The sequence below is a fragment of the Melanostigma gelatinosum genome (assembly GCF_949748355.1).
Source record: "Melanostigma gelatinosum genome assembly, chromosome: 17".
Lineage (NCBI taxonomy): Eukaryota > Metazoa > Chordata > Actinopteri > Perciformes > Zoarcidae > Melanostigma > Melanostigma gelatinosum.
In genome coordinates this window covers 18,412,644-18,436,266 of record NC_136650.1, presented here as the reverse complement: position 1 = coordinate 18,436,266, position 23,623 = coordinate 18,412,644, and the positions used below count along the sequence as shown (strand labels likewise).

Genomic DNA, 23,623 nt, shown 5'->3' with positions numbered 1-23,623 from the left:
CTCATCGCATACAGATGCCTGCTCAGGACCCTTGGCGTCACTTTTTAATGCGCTGGGTACCACTTTAAGCGACAAAACTACTTGGTTAGATGACGTGAAAGGTCATGGTTTGGGTTCAAATAATTACGTTTGTCCCATTACTTCAGGTACGTAGCCTACGTTATGCATGTGACGTACGCTATGAAACGTACCTGTAACTTAAAATAAGTCAAAGTTGACTTTTGGTTTCACACGGGACACTAACAGCGGCCTCCTAGGTGAAAGTTATGCCCGCCTATTAAGCCCAACCTCCTCCCTATTGATGTATAAAGAGAACAGGATACAGCGTTGTCGCTCTGTTTGTTCTTATGAAAGTAGCTCATTGTTGCATGAAGCAAAACAAGTTTGACTTCCAAGTGTAAAAAACAACCTGGATCTCCTTGCAAGCTTGCAGCGATCTTCCACGTCTTAGGTCCCCAAAAATGGACTGTATGAAAATATGGAGAAAGTCTCCGTGATGTCACCCATAGGTTTCTGAAAAGCCCTTCAGAAGCTCAAAGTGCAGCCCGCTCTCAACAAATGGCACATGAATGACACAACACAACGTTTGTGTTAAATTCAGTGCTCGTAGCCCAGATTAACAAATACACTCACAGTAGAGAGGACAAGAAAGAAAAAAACAGTTACCTATGAAATAAATACACAACGTAATGAAGCCTAAAGCATATAATATGACCTGTGAGGAGCTGATAAGACAGACAACAGACTGGATGAAGGAGTTCGATGAACTCTTGGTCTTCCAAGTAGAGCACAACAACATCTTAAGGTCAGCAACATAATCCTGCTGGTGTGCTGGTGTAGCATCAGTGTGCTGTGTTTAGTTATTTCTGTTTGTGTGTTTCCAAGCGTGCATGTTTGTTTGTGTGTGAATGGGTTGTGTTTCGTGTGGAGTCGTGTTTTTTTTCTTTGTATGTGTTATGTTATTTTTGTGTATTTTTTTATTTTTGTGATAATTTGTGAATTTGGTTTGTTTTGATGTTTTTGTCAATTTCTTGGGGAAGCAAGCAGGGGGAGAGAAGGCTTAATCCAGCCCCAGAAGGGCAGAAACAGAAGAATTCATCACTACCATGAAAACACTGACAGTGGAGGTTCATCAAAACACCCAGCATTCATCATTCAGTCTCAGCTTCTAAAACCACACAAGTGCTTCCATCATGTTCACTCCAGAGAACCTTTTGGATTTTCCCGAGCTCCACACACACCTTCTGGTGATGCTGTAGTTAAATGACATTGGTCAAAGCGTTTTTGCTGAGAGCAACACCTCTCATTTCAGATGGATGGAGGTCCATGCCCGCCCTGTGGTGTATGATTTCTTATCTCTGTCAGCAGGCAGTGTTGTCAGCTCACCAGGCTTCAGAGGACCATCTGTCTAAGTTTGCAGCACAGCTCAGGGGAACTCTTGAAAGGGTCAAACTGAGGGCAGAGCAGGAAACAATGACACGGAGCAGATAATGACACGATACAATACAGTGGCCTGAAAATGGCTGTCTTGTCATCAAGGATATCATCTGTTGAGGAATATTGTGACAGCAATGTGAAAGACAAGTACTCCCCCTAGTGAGGGAACACAGTTTTTAAGAAGCTCATGTTCCACCTGCATGTTTGAGGTTGAGATTACTAGAAGCACTGTACTCAGATCCTACTTACAAAAAGACCACAAGGTAAAAAGTACTCCATTACAAGTAACCTGCACCAAGTAAAGTATACTCAACTTGCTACAAACAGCGGCGTTTCGACAAAACCTCCAACAATGATAACAGGATCATGCTATGGGGAGAAAATGAAGTTAATTGCATTATAATCCAAATATGTTTTGGTTACAGATGTTGTGCTTGCATTAGGTCTATTTACAGTAAAAACTACTCTATTTTGCATGTTTGCGTTACTTGGAAAATATGTAATTGGAGGTATTGATAGTAAGATATGGAAGAAGAAAATCAGAAGCAAGTTCGAAGATAAGTGCAGTTCTTACTCATGACCACTTGATGGTAGCAGCAGACTGCGGTTGACGTGTTACATAATGTGGCACAGGGCCAACACTTTGTCCACCAATCAGATGAAACCATTAAACTGCGACATATATAGAGCAGACAGGTGATGCATTCGTATATGTGTTCATGTGAGGAACTACGATGCAACAAAGCACTCGTATCAAAGCCACATTTATTAATATTGTGGGAGAACTCCCAGGATGCAGAGGTTTTGAGATTTGGCAGCTATCGGTCTTCATGGTGACATGTGAGAGGTGAGATGTTACTGTGTGTGTTTAAACTGTCTTACCAGCTGTTGGGATTACACACTAGGACAGCTGAGCAATGGGAGTCCACACAAATCAAACCGGCTTCACGCAGTACAGTGCATTACTCGTCTTCACCGTATCTGTGACCTGAAGCGAACCCGGCAACACTCACTCACTTAGTCACTCTCACTAAAAGGCTGTTTTAATGATGTACTGCCTTTTTTTTACTTTGTGTTTCAGAAACATACTCAAGTAGAATACGTAAGTATTTCCCTTGCATGCTATTTTACATTTCTATTCCACTACATTTCAAAAGGGAGAGTCATACTTTTTACTGCTACATTTATATTGTTACACTTACTCTCCAAATAAGATGTTACATAAAAACAAAATACATTACATGATAAACAAAACACAATGTTGGTTCCAGTGGTTCCCAACGTTTTGACCCGTGTCTCGTGACAAAAAGAGTGCCAATGTCTAGTTGAAGCCTCGTGTCATGTTTCAGATATGAGTTTTTAGCGGTTTCACTTCAGAGACATTACCCCTAAGCTGCTCACATTCATTTGAATAACAGTTTGAGGCCCAATAAATACAATAAATACAATTATTCAATATTTCCTGAAATTGTTTTAAATAATTTAGTCAAAGGAAATTAAAACAGATATGTACATCTACATTAGGGGTGTTACTTTTGTCCCTTTATAAGTTAACAATTGAATATGGGTGCCGAAGAGAAGCTTCAGTCAATTTGGGCTGTGTGTGTGTGTGCGTGTGCGTGTGTGTGTCCAAATGTGTTGCTCTCGGGGCAAATTAAAGAGGAGAGACAGCAGGCAAATAAAATGTGTATACGTGACGAATGAAAACACATTTGAAGTTGTGTACTCACATGCCCTACTTGTGTTCTGAGTGTGGCATAAGGTCTATAAAACTCTTTCCCCCAAAGCATTAAGCGATGAGATACTAGACATGTCATGCTCCAAGGACACAAGTAGTTTATGATCACACAACGTAGAACGACTTATGAAAGCTGTGGGGCCAATGTTTTCATTCATCCAATATGCAATTTCTTAAAATATTCTTGTAAATGAACTTAATTACGTGTTGTGGTGTATAGTTTAGTTCAGTTTTTGTCTTCTCTTATATGTAGAACATAAAGTGGCAGATTGTACACATGTTGCTGTTGACTGTTGAGAGACACTCCTAAAGTGGGAGGAGCATTGTCTATTTAATATCAATGTTGCATGACTTGTTTAAAATACTGTTGTTGAAGGTCCAGAGGGACCGAAATGTTATTATGATCAATAAATTGTGATGCTGATCAAGAGCATTTTCTCAAGACTCAAGACATTTTCGAAAAAAACTGCATCTTAGATGGTTGGATGTACATATATCTACTTCCACAAAATTATAATGTTGAAGCTACAAAGTGGTGGCTGAGGGGGTAAGAAGCCAACCTTATACCACAACGTCCCTGGTTCGAGTCCAACTAGGAACCATTGTTTTGCGTATCTCTCTAATGTTGCCATCTACAGTAAAAGGCATGAAATGCCCCAAATAATAATAAACTCAGAGCAGCATGCAGGCAATCTTTTTAGTAAGGTTTTAAAAGTTGTGACGCATAAAACAAATCCAGACCCAAATCTGGCGCCATCTTTGATTGAATATGGTTCGTATTGCCAGTAATGAAGGAAGCCGCCCTCTGTCAGAATTGATCAAGTTTTGTTGTTATTTTAAACCTCTCTTGTGACATTTTCGTTGCTAAGAAGATACCAGCAGCTAAACATGAGGCCAAAGCTGGATGGGTTTATCATGACAAGGAGAGGTGGAGAGTGAAATATTCACAGTGCTTCACGGAAATTTAACTCCTCATTGCGGCATTTAAACCATCTGGAAATGATTGGATATGGTCTTTAATAGACAGGGACGTTCAGCAGGACAAAGCCAAAAAGGGAAAGCCAAAACACCTCCCCAGGGCAGCGTGGTGGAGTTGAAAGGGAGGTGCTGAGGGACAGAGGTGAGACATTATTCAGTCAAATCTTAACCGACAGGCATGATACACATATTGATATCACTTAGCGTCTTACACCTCCCGAGGGTATCATTATCTCTTAGGAAATCTGCTTTGAAGAAAAAAGACGCATCAGAACTTGCCTGAGAATTTCATGTTTTTAAGTTTTCTTCAGTGTCAAAGTACGCCAGTAATCCAGTCTGTACATCCATGGGAACACTGCAAACAGCAACTGCTAAAAGCTAATTCTGCTTACTTTTAATGGTGCCAATTTGCCAAAATGTTGACAAATACAGACTACCGGTATATACCGGGTCTTAGAACTGCATACCAGCTGTGGTATTACCTGTCAATACTGACAATCCAGCAGCCCATTTGATGAGCTTTTACTTGTACTTTTTGAGGTCTTGCTTTTTTTCATGTAAAATAGGCCTGAATTTTGGTGTTAGCATGTTAAACACACTTGTGTCTTTCATCTGAAAAACTGTAGCTAAATGTATGCTGTGGTTAATAAGCCTAATACAGTGGCCAGACCATAAAACAAATAAAGTCACGTGCCCTCTTTCACTTTTTCAATCTTTTCCTCCATCAACAAACCAACACTCTAACCCTCATTTTAATCAGTCTGATGCTATACTGCACATAATCTCAGTTTGTAAATGTAATTTTGTCCGTTTCTGAGACTAAGTTCAAGAATCTTACAATAATACCAAGCAAAAACAATGGGAAACCGTCGAGTGAGCAAGGTGGTGGACATTACGTAGTAAGCTAGTGAAGCGTTTTAAGAGTTTTTCCATCACTCGCCGGAAGTTTCAGAGGGCTCACCTTTCACCATCCAAAATGACGCCTCTGTTGGGCCATTTGATATATTTAATGCATGACCTCATATGATGCAGCAGATTCCTGAAGCGTTAGTCCACGAGACATCATACCTCTGCAACAGACCGGTTCAGCTGGTTTCACTTCCTGGTTCATGTCAGTTCACCTGCATGGTGAAACCTGTGAAACAACTAATAATGAGGTGTGTGCGCGTGCGTGCGTGTGTGTGTATGTGTGTGCGTGCATGTGTGTGACCCGGTCTGGAGGCCTCTGTGTTGATGTTGATTGTAACTACACTTGACAGGTCCCAGAACAAAATGCCCCAGTTGCTAAAGGGAGCGGGCACTCATCTACAGACAGATACTTTATTTATAGGTGGAGGAGATCAGAGAGAGGGCGGGTTCATGAGGTCAGCTGTTTGTTTTTTTTACATTGCAGGATGACACTTCAGACAAACGACAGAAAACGAGAAGAATGCTCTTTGATGCAGGAGCCTGGGAAATATAGAACAGATTGATGCACTTTTCGCTCAAGACCTTCTTTTATGAGGAATGAACTATAGAGGCATGCTCACCATGTGTGAGTGGTCTTATAATACCACGTTTGACATGTAGAGTTCCACCATCGTCAGGAGGCAGAATTAGGAAAATCATTTGAATAAATACGTGAGTAGTAGGAGTGACAGTGATGCCAAAGCAGACAACAATCATAACAGATTATATGTCAGAAATCATTTTAATTTGTTTTGTTGAGTCTGGGCATGGCTGCAGTGAGAAATCATGTTGCCCTAATAGCTGTGATAACATTTCAACACAAGCTCTGTCTCTGTAAATATTAATACCTGGAATGCTGCAGCTAGCTGATAACTTGGTCTGTCTGCGACTTGGTGCTGGCCAGGTAGTCTTCTGTGGGTTTAACAGAGCGTTATGTGTCTGGAAACAAGATTGGTGAGAGCCACGAGACTGAACCAAAACAGTGAAGTTGCGGTACATAAAACCAAAACAATTAGCTGGGAGATGCAAAAAAGCTCCGTATAGCTGAAGGGATCTGCACTGTCAGTTGTTCTTATTTACAGTATATCTGATATTAAAAGGTTTCCAGCAGGAGAAGGATTTCCGAGAAGGCCCAATGACTGGCTTAATGTCCACTCTGTTGTTAATGGAAATTTCATCCGGACCAATCTGCAATAACGATTATCTTGTCCAACTCAAGACGAAGACTTTCTCAGCAAAACAAATCCTGACCCGAAAAAAGCCACAGCACAGAAAGAAAGAGCCTGCTCTTCTAAATACTTGTATCTCATGATAGTCATCAAGATAAGGCATCACCAGTTCTGTTAAGCTAAAATCTCGCCCAGCTCGAGCCCCACGAAGATCCACTGAAAGCAGCCCATATGGGCCATACAAACCATCAAAGCCAAAGTTAGAGTAACATTAGATTAGATTACATTACATTGGATCAGATGAAACTTTAATGATCCGTGTGGAGAAACTGGGCCACTACAGCAGGCAAAAAAAGACAGAAATTAAGTGAAAATAGGGAGTACTGAGGACAATAAAACAACGACAGAAATGAACAGTCAACCCAGATATAACACCTAAATTCCTCTAATACAGAGCTTCTTTTGAACAGACTTCACAAGTTGGTGGATGTTTGCCTTTTACAGAACTACAGCTGTTGAATATATGGATGGCGTGTAAATACGCACCTGTGTCTGTCTAAACGACAGTTACAGAGTGGATGTGCAAATGTGCATCATCACCACCAGCTGTTCACATGAAGAACATAATGTTCACAAATGTGTAGAGGCCGTGATGTTGATGTTCTGTATTTATTACCATCTCCAATTCTACTTAAAACCTGTACCACAGCTACAGGTTGATGTTATCTACACATTAAAACTTTGCGATGGTTGAACATCTGGTGCTTTGTCAGTTTGGGGGCTTTAGAGACGTGAAAAAGGTAAAATTAAGACTGTAGACAGGCAAAGCAACTCTAAAGCTATCTAGGTTATGTAAGCTAATTATAGCTAAACTTACTGACCTGCCGAGGTAAGGGGATGTTTGTGTAGCTATACCTCCAAAGTGCCTGTGATTCATGATGTGCAGGTGTTCTCACTGCACTGGTGTAAACACACTTAAAGAGTCCGCTCAATGGTTCTCACCATGCTCCAAGGACTCTCTAGTGCAGGGATTCCCAAAGTGGGGTGCGCGAGCTGCCTCTAGGGGGTGCGCGAGAGGAAAAGTGTAATGGCGGTCTGATGGTGTAATAATATTAAATATTAAAAAAAAATTAATTTTAATTTAAAAAGTGGGATTTTTCACAAAATAAAAACATGAATTATGAAAATCCCCTTTGTAAGATTTAAAATTAAAAACGTACAATTTAATAAATGCCCTTGAGCTCCTTCCGGCAGTCTTGCCGCCTGCCGCCAGTGTACACACTAGCCAGCCTAGCTTGTGCAGCTAACGTCAGCTAACAGCGAACTTCATGCATTCAGCAACATGAATTTAAATTTGCTAAACTGGCTGAAATCGGGGAAACTGTCAGGTGGGACATCTGAAGCCATCAGTCGTAAAAGAGGAGAGGGACAGAGGGACAGAGGGACAGAGAGAGGAATCGGAGGTGAGGGGAACGGAGAGGTGCGTTGGGGAGAGACCGGGAGAAGAAATCGAACTGGAGTCAGAGGAAGATGAGACGGAGGAGACCGAAAAGGAGGAAGGGATAGCACAGACAAATCGGGAGCACATCGGCCCATCGCGGAGTCAAGGTGAAAAAAGAGGAAACGAGAGTGAGCATCAGACTGGGAAAAAAAGAGGAAATATGATGAAAAGTATCTGTGTCTGGGCTTCACTTGGATTGGCAACACAGATTGCCCAAAGCCACAGTGCGTGGTGTGCAGTGAGGTTCTGGCTAACAGTCTGAAGCTCTTATTTACGTCACCACCTGAACACCAAGCATGCCAGTGCAAGTCAAAAGCCCCTTACATATTTTAAATCGAAATTGGAGGAGTTAAAAAACAGCCAAAAACAACTGGAGTCTCATTCATGTGTTGGGTCTATAAATGACGCACTACGGGCTTCATATCTGGTTACAGAATAGCGAGAAAGGGGCTACCGCACACAATCACCGAAGACGTGAGCTTGCCAGCTGCCAGAGAGATGGTGGAATGTATGATTGGAGAGAAAGAAGCAAAAAAGTTGTGCATGATCCCGGTGTCCAACAACACTGTGTCGCGCCGCATCGATGCTTTGTCCGAAGACATCCTGGCTACATTAGTCGGTCATGAATTGTAAATTAAATGTGATAATCTGCCTCTGAGCCTGTGCGTGTGTCCTCGCCATCCTGATTGCTCTTTAAAAGTGACGCCTCGTGTAACTGAAAGTTATTGAAACTTTGTTGCAGTGTTTCAGGGCGTTTTCACACCTTCAGTTCGTTTGCTTTGTTCTGATTCAGGGATTAATGTGATACAATGTTGCAGTTGCTCCTTTGTTCGGTTTGTGTTCACACTGCAACATTTAACAGCGGACTAAATATTGTAAACTAACGCCACGCGCGAGCAAACTGTTCTCTCATTGGTCAGATTTTTATGCGGCTGTAAATGGGCTCTGTTGTTTTTTGTTTTTTTATTAAGGGGGGGGGGGGGGGTGCGCGAACCCTGTCGGGATGTAGAAGGGGGTGCGCGGCCTAAAAAGTTTGGGAACCGCTGCTCTAGTGCATAAGTAGCACTGAGCCAACAGGCTGTATGCATGCTTATGTTGGCCTGGATGCAAACACCGAGAGAGTTCTTCAACGTAAGACGATAGGCAATAATCCATGAGATGTGTTAATAAATAATATTTTTGACAAAGGCTGTTACGGCACTTTGTTTGATTCATTCTATGATTGGCTAACAATGCTTTACCATATAACTAACTGACATGATGTCGGTATATCAACTTAAATATATGCAATGCAGACTTTATTTTATTTTAAGGTAATTAAGATAATGGGTCCTATTTCAATCATGCAACCAGAAGCACAAAGTGCAACGGGCCGTATGAAGGTGAATGTAGATCTAAGGGTGAGGCGATTAACACATTTGTGCCCAAAGACTTTATTTAGTATGATAAGGGAAAAAGCTGTAATATTTGTTACATAAAGATTGCACTAAAGTCTTAAAAATCTGACTACTGTCAGTATTATACACATAGTATTATAAGAAAAGCTCACTCTTCAGCCAAATGGTTTGACATATTTTGAAATTAAGCAAGCCAAGACAACACTCCCACCAAATAAAAAAAAATTCCTTTGCAGGTACAAATGGGTCAATAAATATCACTGCTCTCATCACTCTGAAATAGCTGAACCAATCACAGTCACGGGTGATGACAGCAGCTCAACAAATGAAGAATCGGCTTCTCCAGGAAATAACACAGGCAGCACCACACATCTGTAGCCAGAGGCCGACATGTTTTTTTCAACAGTTGATTAGTCGAGTGATAAATGAGCGACGTTTTCACCAGCTCACTAACTTTGTCTGTCTGCCATTTGGTGCTCAGTAGGTGGAGTACAGTGGGTTTACCGGAGCTTTGTTTTCTTTGTCTGTCTGTCTTTCTCTGTCTGTTTTCTTTGCGTGTGTTTAGAAAGCAGATCATCCAAATTAAATAATCTGTCCTGTTAAATTGTGTGACGTTTGAAGTGCTTTAATAACAAGATCAGTACAGAGTGTTCTTTTCAGGGACAAGTACACTTGATGCAAACAGGTACTTTTACTTGCAAATTTCTCCCTGAGACATAAAATGTACTTAGCCTTTTATAGTAATCTTTACTCAGGCTACCTTTGGATCTAATTACAAAACCCCAGTAGAAATCAATTAGGCGTTTCATGTATATTTAACTAGCTTTTCTTTACTTTTTCTGTTGAGAAATATTCAGTAATATTTACACAATATATATTTGATCTACTTCTCTACACAACTATTTAAATATGACTGTTGCATTTTCTAAACTGGGCTACTGTTATTTAATTAAATTGTCTTAACATAAGGCTTCTACAAAACATGAAACATCTTCTTTTAAACTGCAGCATCTTTACTTGTGAACTGTGAAAGAGGTCACTGCTGACCGACACACACCAACACCAACATATATAATCTGGTTGGCATTGCCAGACAAAACATTTCTAAATCAGTGCTGCCAATAACAAATTTAAGGACACAAACGCTTAGTCATGTAACAAACACTTTTAATTAGAAACGATGGGTATTGCTTGACAACACTTTGACAGTCATCAAGAACCTCTTTTCCCTAGATGACGACGAACACATTGTCAGGAGTGAAGCCTTTCTGTGTTGCATTTCCATGGATGACAAGGATCTTCATGACATGTTGAGCATAGTCCTCTTCAATGACATCTTTGAAATTCAAATTTACTCATGTTCATTTTTATGTCTTCGAGTCTGATGCGTTCTCAAAAAAGGACAATAGTGGGGGAAACTAACAAAAACATTGAATGTGTTCAAATGCGTCATTATGTATATATTCTCAGTGTATATGAGCCCAACATAATTTTGTATAATATTAATATATGATATCTAAACTTTACCAGGCTGGGTGAATCCAGCATGGGTCTTGGTTCCTGCAACTCCGCCCTTTGTCCCAAGTATCTCCAGAAAGTTGGTGGTGCAATTGTCCAATTTCGACAAAAAGGTTCGCTCCAGATGAACTGTGGTTATTCTTCTGAACTCCTCATTGATCTGAAACAAAAGACAATAAAAAACAACATGATCAAGATGAGGTACCTTGCTAAAACCATTAATGCAGTAGTCCTGCCAGTATAATGTACTATTGAGCAGCAACACAAACTACGATTTCAAATGTATATGTCAAGTTAAACGATAACAGTACTAACTTGGACAGAGACATAAGAGACAAGTTTAAAACTGATGACAGAAATATAAGTTACTGTAAAAATATGTCAGAATATGACAGTGACAAAATAATGTTAAATGTATTAGACTCGCTCTAAAGTCACTAATTCCACCATGTATGGGATATATTTTAGCACATGACCGTGTGCTCGTTACGGCTCAGCTATGATTCCCTGTCTTGTCACATTTCCCTCATTCGACCTCGGCTGGACTTGAGGATGTCCGAGAGAAAGCGTGCTGTGTGTGTGACTCAGCACAGCAAAGCACCCGTGTGGCAGAAGTGGGCTTCACAAAACCGAAGTAATTCCCCCTCCCCCCTCGTCGACGGACCGCAGCTGGTCGAGCACCGTGTCCCCAGGCCAACAACTTTTCAAGGGAGAACCCTGTAAAGTCGCGACCAAAACCACCAAAAACATGTCCACAAAATGTAGCGCCGTGAGCCATGTCTGTAATGCTGTCCCAAGTTAGCTAGCATGATAGCCTAACTAGCGAGCACGCTAAACTGACCAGTTCGCTAGTCTTCAGTGTTCACAACTCAAACACAGATTTGACCGAAGGCTCAACAGCAACGTAGAGTATTAATTAAACATATAACCTACCGCAATGGCTCCCGTCCATGAAGTTCCTCTCCTCAGGTGAACCGCTGCAGTCCTTGTTCAGGTTATGCTGTTCCGTTGTTTCGCTGAAGAAAAAAGCGCTAAATCTCCTCTGACGTCACTCCCTGAGTACGCGCTATATGTTGCCAGGTTTCACTTGTATTACCAAAGTACAATTTACTTTGTTGTGTCAGGTAGTGCATTCAATACAGTAGTTTAGTAGATATTACTCAGTGTAAATGATTACAATGTACTTGTAAAAATGAGGATACATAATTACAAACAAACACCAAGTAACACATTAAATAAAAGGTGATATTTTAAAGTAAAAGCACTGGAATGATAATTTCTTGTAAAATTTACAAAAATAATCGAGGTAATAATTACAGGGCCAAAAAGCTTTTTCGGTGTGCATTCAACAACAATCCATGTGGTTATATGCCGCTGCGGTTTGGCATGCTGCAGTGATACCTTCCTGTCGTGTTTGAGCTCTCCCTCATCCTCCACCACACTATATAATGAAGGTGTGTGCGTGTGGTTTACCTTACGTTTTCTCACGGGTGGTTTAAGACCCCTTGAAACAAAAATCCACCTCGATTTAAACCGAATTCAATTGGAATTAAGAGAAGTTGTAGCTGCACTGCTCTTCGCATTTAGCGCATTGTTGTTTGGTGTGTTGTTCTTGTTCCTGCAGTCTATCATACACAATGTGACATTATGTTGAGATATTTTCCAGTTTAGCGGTTTGACAACGAAAACTGTGTCAGATACTAAAAAAACATCAACAGCAAAGTGAAGCTTTGGTGTGAGTCCCTCAGAATCAAAGAGCGGGGGCTCCGTCTGCAACTCGCAGGGGCGGGAAGGAATCCACGTCAGAAAAGACGAGGCGGAGAGAACAATTCCCTCAATAAGAAGACACACATACAAACCTTCAATAGAATGCAACACGTCCTTGCTCATTCACTACATGGCGTGGAAACAGTCAATGAAATGGAAGTACAGACATCACAGAACAATTCCTGGAATGCTCTGAACCTAAGGGGACAATTCGTTGGTTTTCAACCTAATTTCCGAGTTAGGGATATCGTTTAACAAACCCCAGCAGTTCTTGCCGATGTTCTTTGTGTCTCTGGGGCGCAGCTGCAAAATCTGTTGTTATTCCTTCATGCGACAGTGATGTCGTTGGAGAAACGGATTAACTACTTCCTGCTTTAGCTTTGGTACCTCCGTCTTCTTATTGCTCTTGTTTTGTTCCCATCAGCAAATATGGAATTCCCAAATATGAGTGCAGAGGATGTAATGGGCGAGGATTTCTTCCAGTGTACATTTTAAAGTGTTTGGGTTGACTCAGATATTCAGCTGTTATCGCTGTAATTAATTCACTTGCTCTATGAATTAAGGATATATTCAAAAAAAAACCCAACAGTGCAGTGGAAAGACTTGTTTGGTGAGTTTCATGTTGTTTGTTTCAATGACGTGTATTGTACGAGTCAACAAGGCAATTAAGTCTGTCTTAGTTTGGTGTCAAAGAGAAACGTCTGGGTCAATATAGCATGCTACTATATTTACCGTCAGCACCTATAGGACATCCACATAACTGGTGGTAAATGGATTTAAATAAAATACAGTTTTCCATAGATGTCATACATCTTTTGGATGTCTTAGAGTGGCAGATAATATATCCAGCAAGCTTCTCTGTCCTCTTAGTGTCAGTCATAATTGGTGTCAAACATTGACTCCTGCATAAAAAGCAGTCAAACCAGCATCCTTCTACATACTTGGAGCGCGTCCAAGTTAAACATACAGTACACGAAAGAAAAGTTGATGTAAGGTGAGCAAACAGGGCTGCACACACTGCTCAGTGTCATATGCATGACAGGGACATTCACAAATCGCTGCCAGAAGACTTTGAAACCTTCCACTAATAATTTACCTGGACGCTGTAACTCTGCCATGAGAGTCCATCCAACACTAAATCCACTGTTTTGAGAAGCAAATGAGATGCAGGCAACTGCTTCTATCAGGTAGACTTAGAAGATCCCCCTCCCCCACACCAGATAAATTCATGTAAGATGAAGCAAAGTTTATGAAATGATGTAATTTAGTCTTTGTTTTTTTTTTTAAAGCATACCACATAACTGTAGTTAGTCATTGCAGAGCAAGGATGGTCAAAAATGATTCAGAAGTTAGTTACAACATGCAGAGAAGTCAATGTGCCCTCCCTGCCGGCATGTCCATGTGGGCTCCATGTGGATGAAATGCGAGCTACATGGGTACCACTGGGGCGTTGGCTTCGGCTAGGAAAATGTTGTAGGTCCCACACGGGTTGAACATCATGGGTCCCATGTGGCAAGCCCATATAGGCTGACAACGCAGGCCCCATTCTGGTTAAATGTGGGCTAAATGGACATGGGCTGCAGCCGGTTAGTCTATTTGGGGCATTTACGAGTTCTGTTACGTGGTTCCCACTTAATGGGCCCCTTTAGGGCCTTTCATGAGCTAGCAAAAACTTTAGCCTTTTGGAAGGCCCCTCTTTATTACATGCTTAATTACTCAGAATAAATATAAGTCTATTACTCAAATTGAAATTTTGAAATGGTTGTGCCTGTTTTTATTATGTCACTTTGTTATGTAAGGTGTCTAACTGTAATTAATATTGTAGTCTGGCTTTAACTTAACTTAAGTTACCAATAAATCAATTCATCATTTTAGTATATATTTTTAACAGCCTTTTTATATTTATATCTCCAAAAAACTTTCATTTTAGATGCATTTGGCTCTGACATTTTTTTGGCATTTGTGAGTTTTTTTTTTGACGTGAGCCTTTTTAAAAATTAAAGCGATCTAGTTGAAACAATGTTGCATGAAAGATGACTGGGATTTATTCCGTGTTAGCTAGTGGGGGAATGACTACATATTTGTTCGTTGAAAATTGTAATGAATTGTATTATTAACAGCCATTCTGCCGTATGGTAGTGTGAACGGCCTGTCTCTATGTGCCAGCCCTGTGATTAACTGGAGACATGTCCAGGGAGCATCCTGCCTCCAATCCCAATGTCAGCTGGATTTGCCCCAAGCCCCTCCTCCCACATCACCCTCAAGGATGTGCGATAGTTAATTGATGGATAGATGTATTTTCAGCTTCACAGTAGTAATTTATTGAATGCATGGTTCAGTGTAGATTTACCGCTATAACCCATTACAACAAGAGGGGGCAATGGCACTAAGGGACGAACCCAGAAGACCACATGGAGCCCAGGTGCCACCCACCTACAGGTGGGTTCCAGTTGGGTTTTTCCGCAGGTTCCATGGTGACCCCATATGGGTTTTAAGGATTTCATCGGGCTTTTGCCGGGGCCCAAATGGGTTATGCGTATTTGCTCAACGTGGACCATGTATTCCCCGCTGAAGCTGTGGAATGTGGGGCCCACATGGTTGTTGTATAAATAACAAAACTGGGCCCCAGTGGCAGCCCAAATCCCACATGAAGCTCTCTGGGGCCAACAGAGGAGGATCTACCGTGGAACCGGCAGCCAAACCAGATTGGGACCCACATTTCAGCTCTGTGGTTCCCCACACACTTATGGTAGCTGGGCTCTAGACTGATTGGTGAGCTATATGAGATGATTTTGTGTGTTATGATTTGTTGAGCACATGCATGCATGGACCCACTTGCAAAATCTGTAAAATAAATATGATTAAAAAACCAACCTATGTAAAGAAAAAGTTAATTAAGATATATTTTATTATTAATCAAATATATAATTGTGTTTAAATGCATGTCATATTATTTCAGTTTAATTGAAATAATATGACAATAAATAATATAGCCTTGTACTAAACAATAACAATGACAACAACAACAATAATTCATCAAAAAGCCTCGTGCTGGATCTCCTTGAACAGACAGTGTTGAACACACAGTAAGTTAGAACAGTATGTACCAGGCCAATTGTAAGAACAGCCAACCGCCATCGACAAAAAAAAAAGCGAGGAAAACAACTTGTGAGTTTGTAATAAGGGCGAGGCTTATTTTGTTCCGTTTCCTGCCCGTGATTCGGCTCTCTGATTCCCCGGTAGCGATCAGTCGGAGCGCTACAATTGTCAGTGTCGTTAGTGTGCCGCTGTGTAATGTTGGTTTTCGGCTACATGTTGGAAGTTTTTTTTATTTTTTGTATTGGTCGTCCAGAGCACAGACTCCCGTAGCCGCATACACTGTTAGCGCATACTAGTCACAGACACACGCACAGCCCTCGCCTGATATGCACTAGAGCGGGTCATTTCAGGTTAAAACCTGGCGCTGTGTCCCGTCCAGTTTAACCGACGGAGATCATCACTGGTTCCAGTTGAGGAGGAATGCACAGGCACTGGGACTCCAAATAATATTGGATAGGAGCTTCGTCTTGCATATGCGGTATGTTTTTTACATTTTTGGGTATTTTTGACCACAGTCTAGCCAATGACAGCCTCTCCAAAAAAAAAGAAAAAGAAGAAAAAAAAAAAGCGGCTTGCTTGACAGTGTAACAGCTACATGGTCGTACATGCCGCTTCCTCAGCCAACATGTTCATATGAATGTTCACGCTTTTAACATAACCACAAATGTGTCATGTTTGCCTAATGGAGGGAAACATGTTTTGCCGAACGACATTCAATTTGTTGGCAATTCAATGCCGGCGTGCTAATCGTCAGACGGTGGGCACCTGGGTGAACGTGCCTGAGACCTTTCCAGATTTACTTGAGTCTACATGACAATTCGGAGTGCTATTTACCAACAAGCAGTACTTAATTACGGAGATAATTCAACTTTAAAATTGGTCAACACCGCTTCTTTACGCCAACGACAGTGTATTTTGTCGGGATGAGATGGCGGAATGAAAGAATTGATCGAAAAAGTTTCGATTTTGTGACATTTCTGGCGTGTTTTATTCACGCCGAATTGAACACTGGCTCGTAACAATTCATAAACATTCCTTGAAGTTGTTTTATTGGCTTGTTCGTTTCAACTAAAAGCGAGAGCTCGTTAAACTGTCAAATATTTGGGTCGAGGTTCTGTCAGTACAAGAGCACGTATCCGGGCTAGCTTTTAGGAAGACTTAAGAGAGTTGGTTGTTTCCCTCAAAACCTGCAGAAGGGCCACCAGTTTGTGTATTAATACTGGTCTTGCAGGGATTGCTTCACTTTTACTTATGTGACCCGGAAACATGTCAAATGTATTTCAGCTCGCTGTTTCTGACGTAGCCTTACCTTTCCTTACCTTTCCTTACCTTTCCTTACCTTTCCTTTCATTTCGGCAACATGAACTTCGCTGACGCACTCAACGTCTCGCACGCAAAATAAGCAATACTTTCACGGCGCATTAGTGACCTTAAAGGTTGGACTTCTGAACGGTACAGTCCAGTGCAGCTGAACGTTGCACAAACTGAAGTCTGAGTTGGTCTGCGAACGCTTCGTCCGGGAGAATATGAGCCATTAATGTCGGGGAAAGATCTGTTCAAACGATAGTATGTATCATATGTCATGTGTGCCGTCGTTTGCAGTATGATAGGTGACATGTTACCATATGAGCATAAATTGGTGCCTTCAAAGGCTGTCAGAAAATACAAGTGTGCTCGTGCATGAACGATTCAGCAAGGTGACTGTGGGAGTTGTTTCTTGTCTCTCACCGTGTGTCGAGATGAGAGGTTTAGGGTCGAATAGCATTGAAACTATGCCAGTGTAGCAAAAAAAAATTTGCATGTATAAAAGCACACACGCCAAAACAACAAATGACCAGTAACATTTGGTTAATGTATGTAAAACAAATCAACAGACGAAGCATTTCAGCCATTGTCTTCATCAGCTTCTGATTTCATTTGGAGTGAGTGAGATTATAACCTGACATCAAGTTTTAAATTGAAGTCTGGGTTGTATTAAAATGATAATAGTATTTTTACATGATATATTTCGACATTAAAGCATGTTTGGCTTGTGCACGTTTTGTATTTATTTATTTATTATTTATTTTGGATGTATATATATTTATCATAAATGCATTGAAATAAAACACTTGATTCATAGTTGACGCTGCCATTTTTATTTTCAAACCAGCACTCAAATACATTACATCATGAAAGAAGGGAGTTTCCAAGGAGCTACTGAAGGCAGCATCAGTTCTCAGTTGAGGGTATTTAAGGTCGTCCAGCTGTCTGCACTGTTTAGTGGGAGCCTGCCTATGGAAGTATATCGATGGAAAAAAGATTTGAGAGGACAAAAATAATTTCAGCGCTACAAAGTCTGCAAATCAACCTTCGAGACATTCATGGGTGTGTAAGAGCAGAATTAAATACCTGCGAGAGAGAGAGAGAGAGAGCAGAACCCTGAAAGTAACAGATGATTTGTGCATGAACTATGAATTGCGTAACATTTGAGCCAGCAATAGAGATTCTCATGCTCGTAATGATCAAAGCTGCTCGTGCTTTCTTTTGGCTGTTATGTTTGACCTTTTTTAACCTCCAGATGGAGACAAAAAGCAGTATTTTGTGTCATAATCCTAAAAATCTAAATACCTTTACACTAAATGACAAGAATCAGATTTTATTTGCTGTCAAATTATCTAGTTTTAAGCCATTATGGCAAAGTTATTTTAAACAAAAATGTCATAATAATCTAAAAGTACCTTAGCTACTTGCTTACTAGCTAACTTCTATTTCTAATGAGAATTTCTGAACCAGATGCAGGTTTTTTTTATTTATTATTTTTCTGTTACTATGAATCATTTTAATAACAGGGGAAAAAAATCCATGCAGTATTGGTTGTTTAATGCAATTACCCCTTCGATGTATTTGTTGGAACTTGTTGGGCTGCTAGATGGATGCCCCGCCCTGACAGTTGTGAAAACAAGTCTTGACACCAAATAGGGGAATGCAGTGGCATCAGAACACATGGGTAAAGAGGCATGAGTTTAACGTGTTTAACGTGTTTAACGAGTTGAACACATGGGTAAAGAGGCATGAGTTTAACGTGTTTAACGTGTTTAACGAGTTTAACACCTTTTTGAACTGTCTAATTCAATTTGTGCCGTTTACGTTACTCTCAGGCCCACAGACACTGTCACCCTGGTTCTCCGTAAGCTGATTTTTACAGATAATTGATTCACTTCAGTTCTTTAAATTGCTTATTTTAAATGAAAAGCAATTATTTCATTTTTTTTCATTCACTCTTAAAAAAAGAAAAGAGATTTAATTCAGTAGCCAGAAGCCAAAGTGTATATTCACTAAATACACAAGCAGCAGTTTGAAACTTCGCATTCATTGAATTAAAAGCATTGTTTTTCATCTGGTATAATTTATAATACATGGATGTTATTGTAGGCCTGTAGTTTGAGGGTGGTAAATATTAAACGTCCTATACATGATGAACACACACACGTGTTGTCACTTATTCAGTGATGAGAGTCAGATTGTTGAGGGAGTAACTTGGACAACTGTTTATGTATCGATTTGGAGGCCTCGCATGACTTCCCAACTTCAACCTGAGTCCAATCAGAAGTGGAAACATCTGTGTGGGCGTAAAGAGCCTTTAATGTTTATCGGTAACAACTGAACGGATAATGCAGTCTAATAGATGACAAAGCAAAGGTGAGGCTACCTACGCATAATGAGCTGTGTGCATATATTGAACACAGCATAATTTATAGAAAAGCCTTGCAACTTTTTGTATTTATTTCAACTGCTGTGGTCGTAGTCATCGTGACGCCACCTACTGGTTTGTGGACTGCCGTTATGAAGCCTGTGGCTGTGGCCATGTTCCCTTTTTTTTCGCAACTAATGAACAGAAGTTACCATATTTGGAATGCGGAGATGACGTATACAGCTCTGGTAGTGGCAGCCACCTGTCAATCACAGTAAGCCCCGCCCTAAAGCATACTCTGCTTTATGGACCTTGATGTACTAAATGAACATCATGCTGTATTGAAGAAGAGGTCAAGCTGGCGATTGAGACCGTAAACTCGTATTTAAAAATGTTTACTGAGGTAATAAATCAAGTGAGAAGTAGAGTCATTGGGCCAGATTGGACTCGCAAAAGACTCAAAGCGATTCGAGGCAAAAAAAAGATACAAACATTTTTTCAATTTCAAATATTGGATTAAGAATATTTAGTTATCATACAATTGCAGCCCTCTGAATGGAGATATTTTTTCATATCAAGTCAGTAAGGCTTCGAGTAACATTAATCTATTGAAATATATGTCTGCATATAGGTTTAAAAGACTTTCTCCCAGAGGCCATGCATTAGTTACTATGTGAACATGAAACACTTCAAACACTGAATCCACAGACGGTACAGTATCTGCCATTGGTGCCGTCCCAGAAACATCTCATTATGAAATATGCAACCACAATTATTATATTCACTGCTGGTGTCCGCAGTGGGTCATGAAGATTGTAATAACTTCTTGGCACATAATTAAATGTGGCAAACAATTCAAATTCATCAAAGTCTTCCTGATGAGTTTCCTAACTGACTTACTGAGGCGTAGTGCTTTTGATGTGCAGTTAATGTACGATGATGCCAAGACCGCCAGGGACCACTAGGTGTAAGTCCCATAATGTATCGTGTCGTGCTTTTATGACAACAAACAGCGTAGTGAAATTACGCCATTAGGTGTGTCCCACGTGTTGTCAACAATCAAAGTGCAATAGTGTTGCAGGTGTATTTCCACTCTGCTGGAAAATGATCATCTCATCTCGCAATACAGTGCTTCACTACAGTGTGGAAGATGCTTGTGGAGCAAAGGATCGTAGAACCAGACATAGAAATGGCTTGTTTCACGGGCAGATGATTCATGACGTACAATGCGCAGGGGAGTTGTTACCCAATTGTCTTCACTGATTGCGATAATGCAGGAGCTGCTGCTTTTTGTTGGCATTTGTAACTTCATATTGAAGGATATGATAACGCATAGAATGAGTAACAAACCTGTAAACTATGGTGTGATTTCAAAGCCAGGACTGCGACACTGCTCCACTTATGCTCTAGCTTATGAAGCTGTCGGCTGTGTAAGTTGGTACGTGTGTGTTTGCATGCAAGTACAGGCAGACATGCTCGTAGTCGCATATTGTTCTTATGGGAGAATCTTGATACATTCCACAGTAAACGTGGTGTGACTGTATCTGATCTTGCTGTCTGTGTTACACTCGTAAAACATTGAGTTGTTTGTCAGTCCATAGTGAAATCAATTTTATGGTACTGGAAAGAATTATATGGCACCTAAAGTGTTGTAACGTTTTGAAATACTACCATTATTGAATTGTGGCCTGACTAATTAAACGTGTATCTTTCAGTTTAAAGCCGAAGGTAAACGCATCCTGTTAAGACTAAAATGGCAATCCAAATTGTAGATACACAATCGCATTATGATATGGAGCCTCGAAACTAACGATACACCGTTACAATTTTACTATACATAGTAAAAGGAAATGTTAATCATCCACAGAGTCCGTATGGGACGTCTGTGCACTTCTATTAAGCGTTCGCTAGCTAACTTCGTTTGCCTTTGTTCTGAAATGCTTTGATTACTGTTACAAGGGTTTGTAAGGTGGTGTTACAGTAGTACACGATTTAAGGATTATTAACATTCCTGCACTGGCTTGGTGTAGTGTTAACAAGAAAGTGTGTGTGTATATATATATATATATATATATATATATATATTCCCCTTTTAATAATTGTACTGACAATTTCTTATTTGCAATTTCTTTTTATTTTATAGTTTGTTTTTGCCGCTTACATCACTTCGACTAAATATCTCACAGTTTTCATCAATGAACCACAGCTGCTGCCCCGCCACATGTGGCTTGGTTGTGGCCTGAATGTGTAATTTTACCGTACAAAATTGATTTAAATTAATTTATCTCGCATTTGTAAAATTCAGGAATGGCCGCAAGTTAATTTCTATCCTTCCAACAGTGGATCTTTATAAGTAGAGAGTTGGAAAGGTACTCCTGCCTTCGCCGTCGGATAAATCAGGCAAACAGCTCTCGGATAAACAAGCAGGCCGACGGGTAGGTCAACAGGTAAACAGCAAGGCAGGGCTTGAACATTTTGACAACTTAAAGGGGAATCCCAGACTTAGTCCAGAGGAGTACCTTTGAAAATGGTTACATCATGTCTTCTGTGACTTTGAAGGAACTTCTTCAAGAAATGGTGACATTACAAGCTGGTGGAATAGAGTTTAAGAGATGTGGACACGTAGTCTAATGGTAAATTGATATTGAGTTGATTAATGGGAGCCGTAGGGTCGAGACACTTTGGAGGTTGACCCTAGCTGGACAAGAGGCCAGGATGTGGTCTCCGCTGCATTTATTTTGTTGACTTTTTAAAACCTGTCTCTTGTGAGTTTCCCAGATTTATGGAAGGACGATACAAAATCACTTAAGGTTTTCCCTTTAACAATTTGGCTAATTCTCTCGGGAACTACATGCAGTACGGTGAGCTGATGGGAGGCCGCTGCACTCTATATAATGCAGTCCAGTGCGAAACCGTCGAACTCCATGAACAGCAGGAAGCAATTGCTATGAAGTTGATTCATTTGCATTCCCAGCCACCTGTTTTAATGTGCATTTTCAATTTGGGCATTCAAATAAATCCTGAGTGTAACTTCTGGGGGAAAAAAGTCACAATCCATGCCACAGAAGAGTACGTAGTTAGACTTTAACTGTGCTTCGACACACTTGCATTTTGACTTTGTACATTCTGTTTGCCTGATTAGTGCCGTTAACTAACCACAGCGTTTAAAGATAGCAGATATGTGATTTTTGCACGATTTCTAAAGCTAAACTGCTTATGAATCCATCTGCTGATTGTGAAATCTGTTCAGGAAGCAACCTTATAGTTGGTCTGTATAAGGCCATGTATCATTTGGTAATACTAGCGTTGGTATTTTCGCTGATTTAAAAGGTCAAAAGCTGTTAAAACTGCTGTGCTTGTATCAGACTCTGGGTACTTGGTAAGTTCATTAACTCCATGAAAAAGTGTGTGACACACAGCAATCCCGTCTCTACCTGGAAGTCGTGATACGTAACATAGGGTTGATTTGTAGTCTAACAATAGACCTAATAATAATGCTAGTAATGCTTTGTGAGCTCTTTGTGACACCAAAAAACATCTGAAGCATTAAAATACTAAACTTCCGTCAGTCACCGGAATTACCGTAGATTCCTGATGATGCAGGATGACTGTCTCCAAAACTGTCCAACCAATGACCTCCCTGTCTGTATAACATGTTTACTCTTGCTTTGTTTGTCAAATTAGATGGGCTCTGTACCGCCACCAAGACAGAGCCAATATAACGAGTTGATGCATCGCTACAAACAAGTTTAGTGTCGTTCATTTGTTTTTATAATCAGTAATCCGATTGGTATAATTTAAATATGATGTAATAATATGAAGTGATTCAAGTCGCTCGATATTAATCTTTCTCCAAGTCTAAACATCGTGCTGTCTTTGTTGTACCTGACACTTCATACAGTTCAGAAACATGATTCATCTGTCGTTATGGATTTTACTTTTAGACTTTTTATTTGAAATGCATACCGCTGATGTTTTGACAGTGTTTTACTCTTTGAGTTCAGCGTTACGCCCCGAGGACGTATGATTAACACCCTGTGAAATCATTAAACTCGTGACTTGTTATGGATCTGATTATCTCAGGCAGCTCTGTTGTGTTTGGATTCTATGATTATGATTTTTGTCATGTTAGCTTCAGTTAGATGCTTATTCTTCCCTGTTCGGCAACATCCTTTGCAATAACTAGACGTTTGACTGACAATCTGTGTCCGAGTAGCTGTGATTATGTGTTCTTTAACCGAATGTACTGAAATGTGTGTGGTAGCTTTCAATCTGTCCAGGAATGCTTGCACCCAGCGCAACCTGTTGCACCAGTTGTTTGTACGTTCAAACATTTCTAACTTAAGTTTTTCCTCAGCAGAGATTTCCCGTAACTAAATTAAAACCGGTTGCAGCACA

At 40.5% G+C, this 23,623-nt stretch overlaps 1 protein-coding gene across 2 annotated transcripts in view; it reads left to right on the top strand.

The window, feature by feature from the left end:
• Positions 1–15,750: 15,750 nt before the first annotated feature.
• Positions 15,751–23,623, top strand: part of thrb (thyroid hormone receptor beta) — a 69,383-nt gene continuing 61,510 nt past the window's right edge. For both annotated transcript variants that reach the window (XM_079288098.1, XM_079288097.1), the window contains exon 1: positions 15,751–16,030. The gene's annotated coding sequence lies outside the window, so the exon portion shown is untranslated. The remainder of the gene's footprint in view (positions 16,031–23,623) is intronic.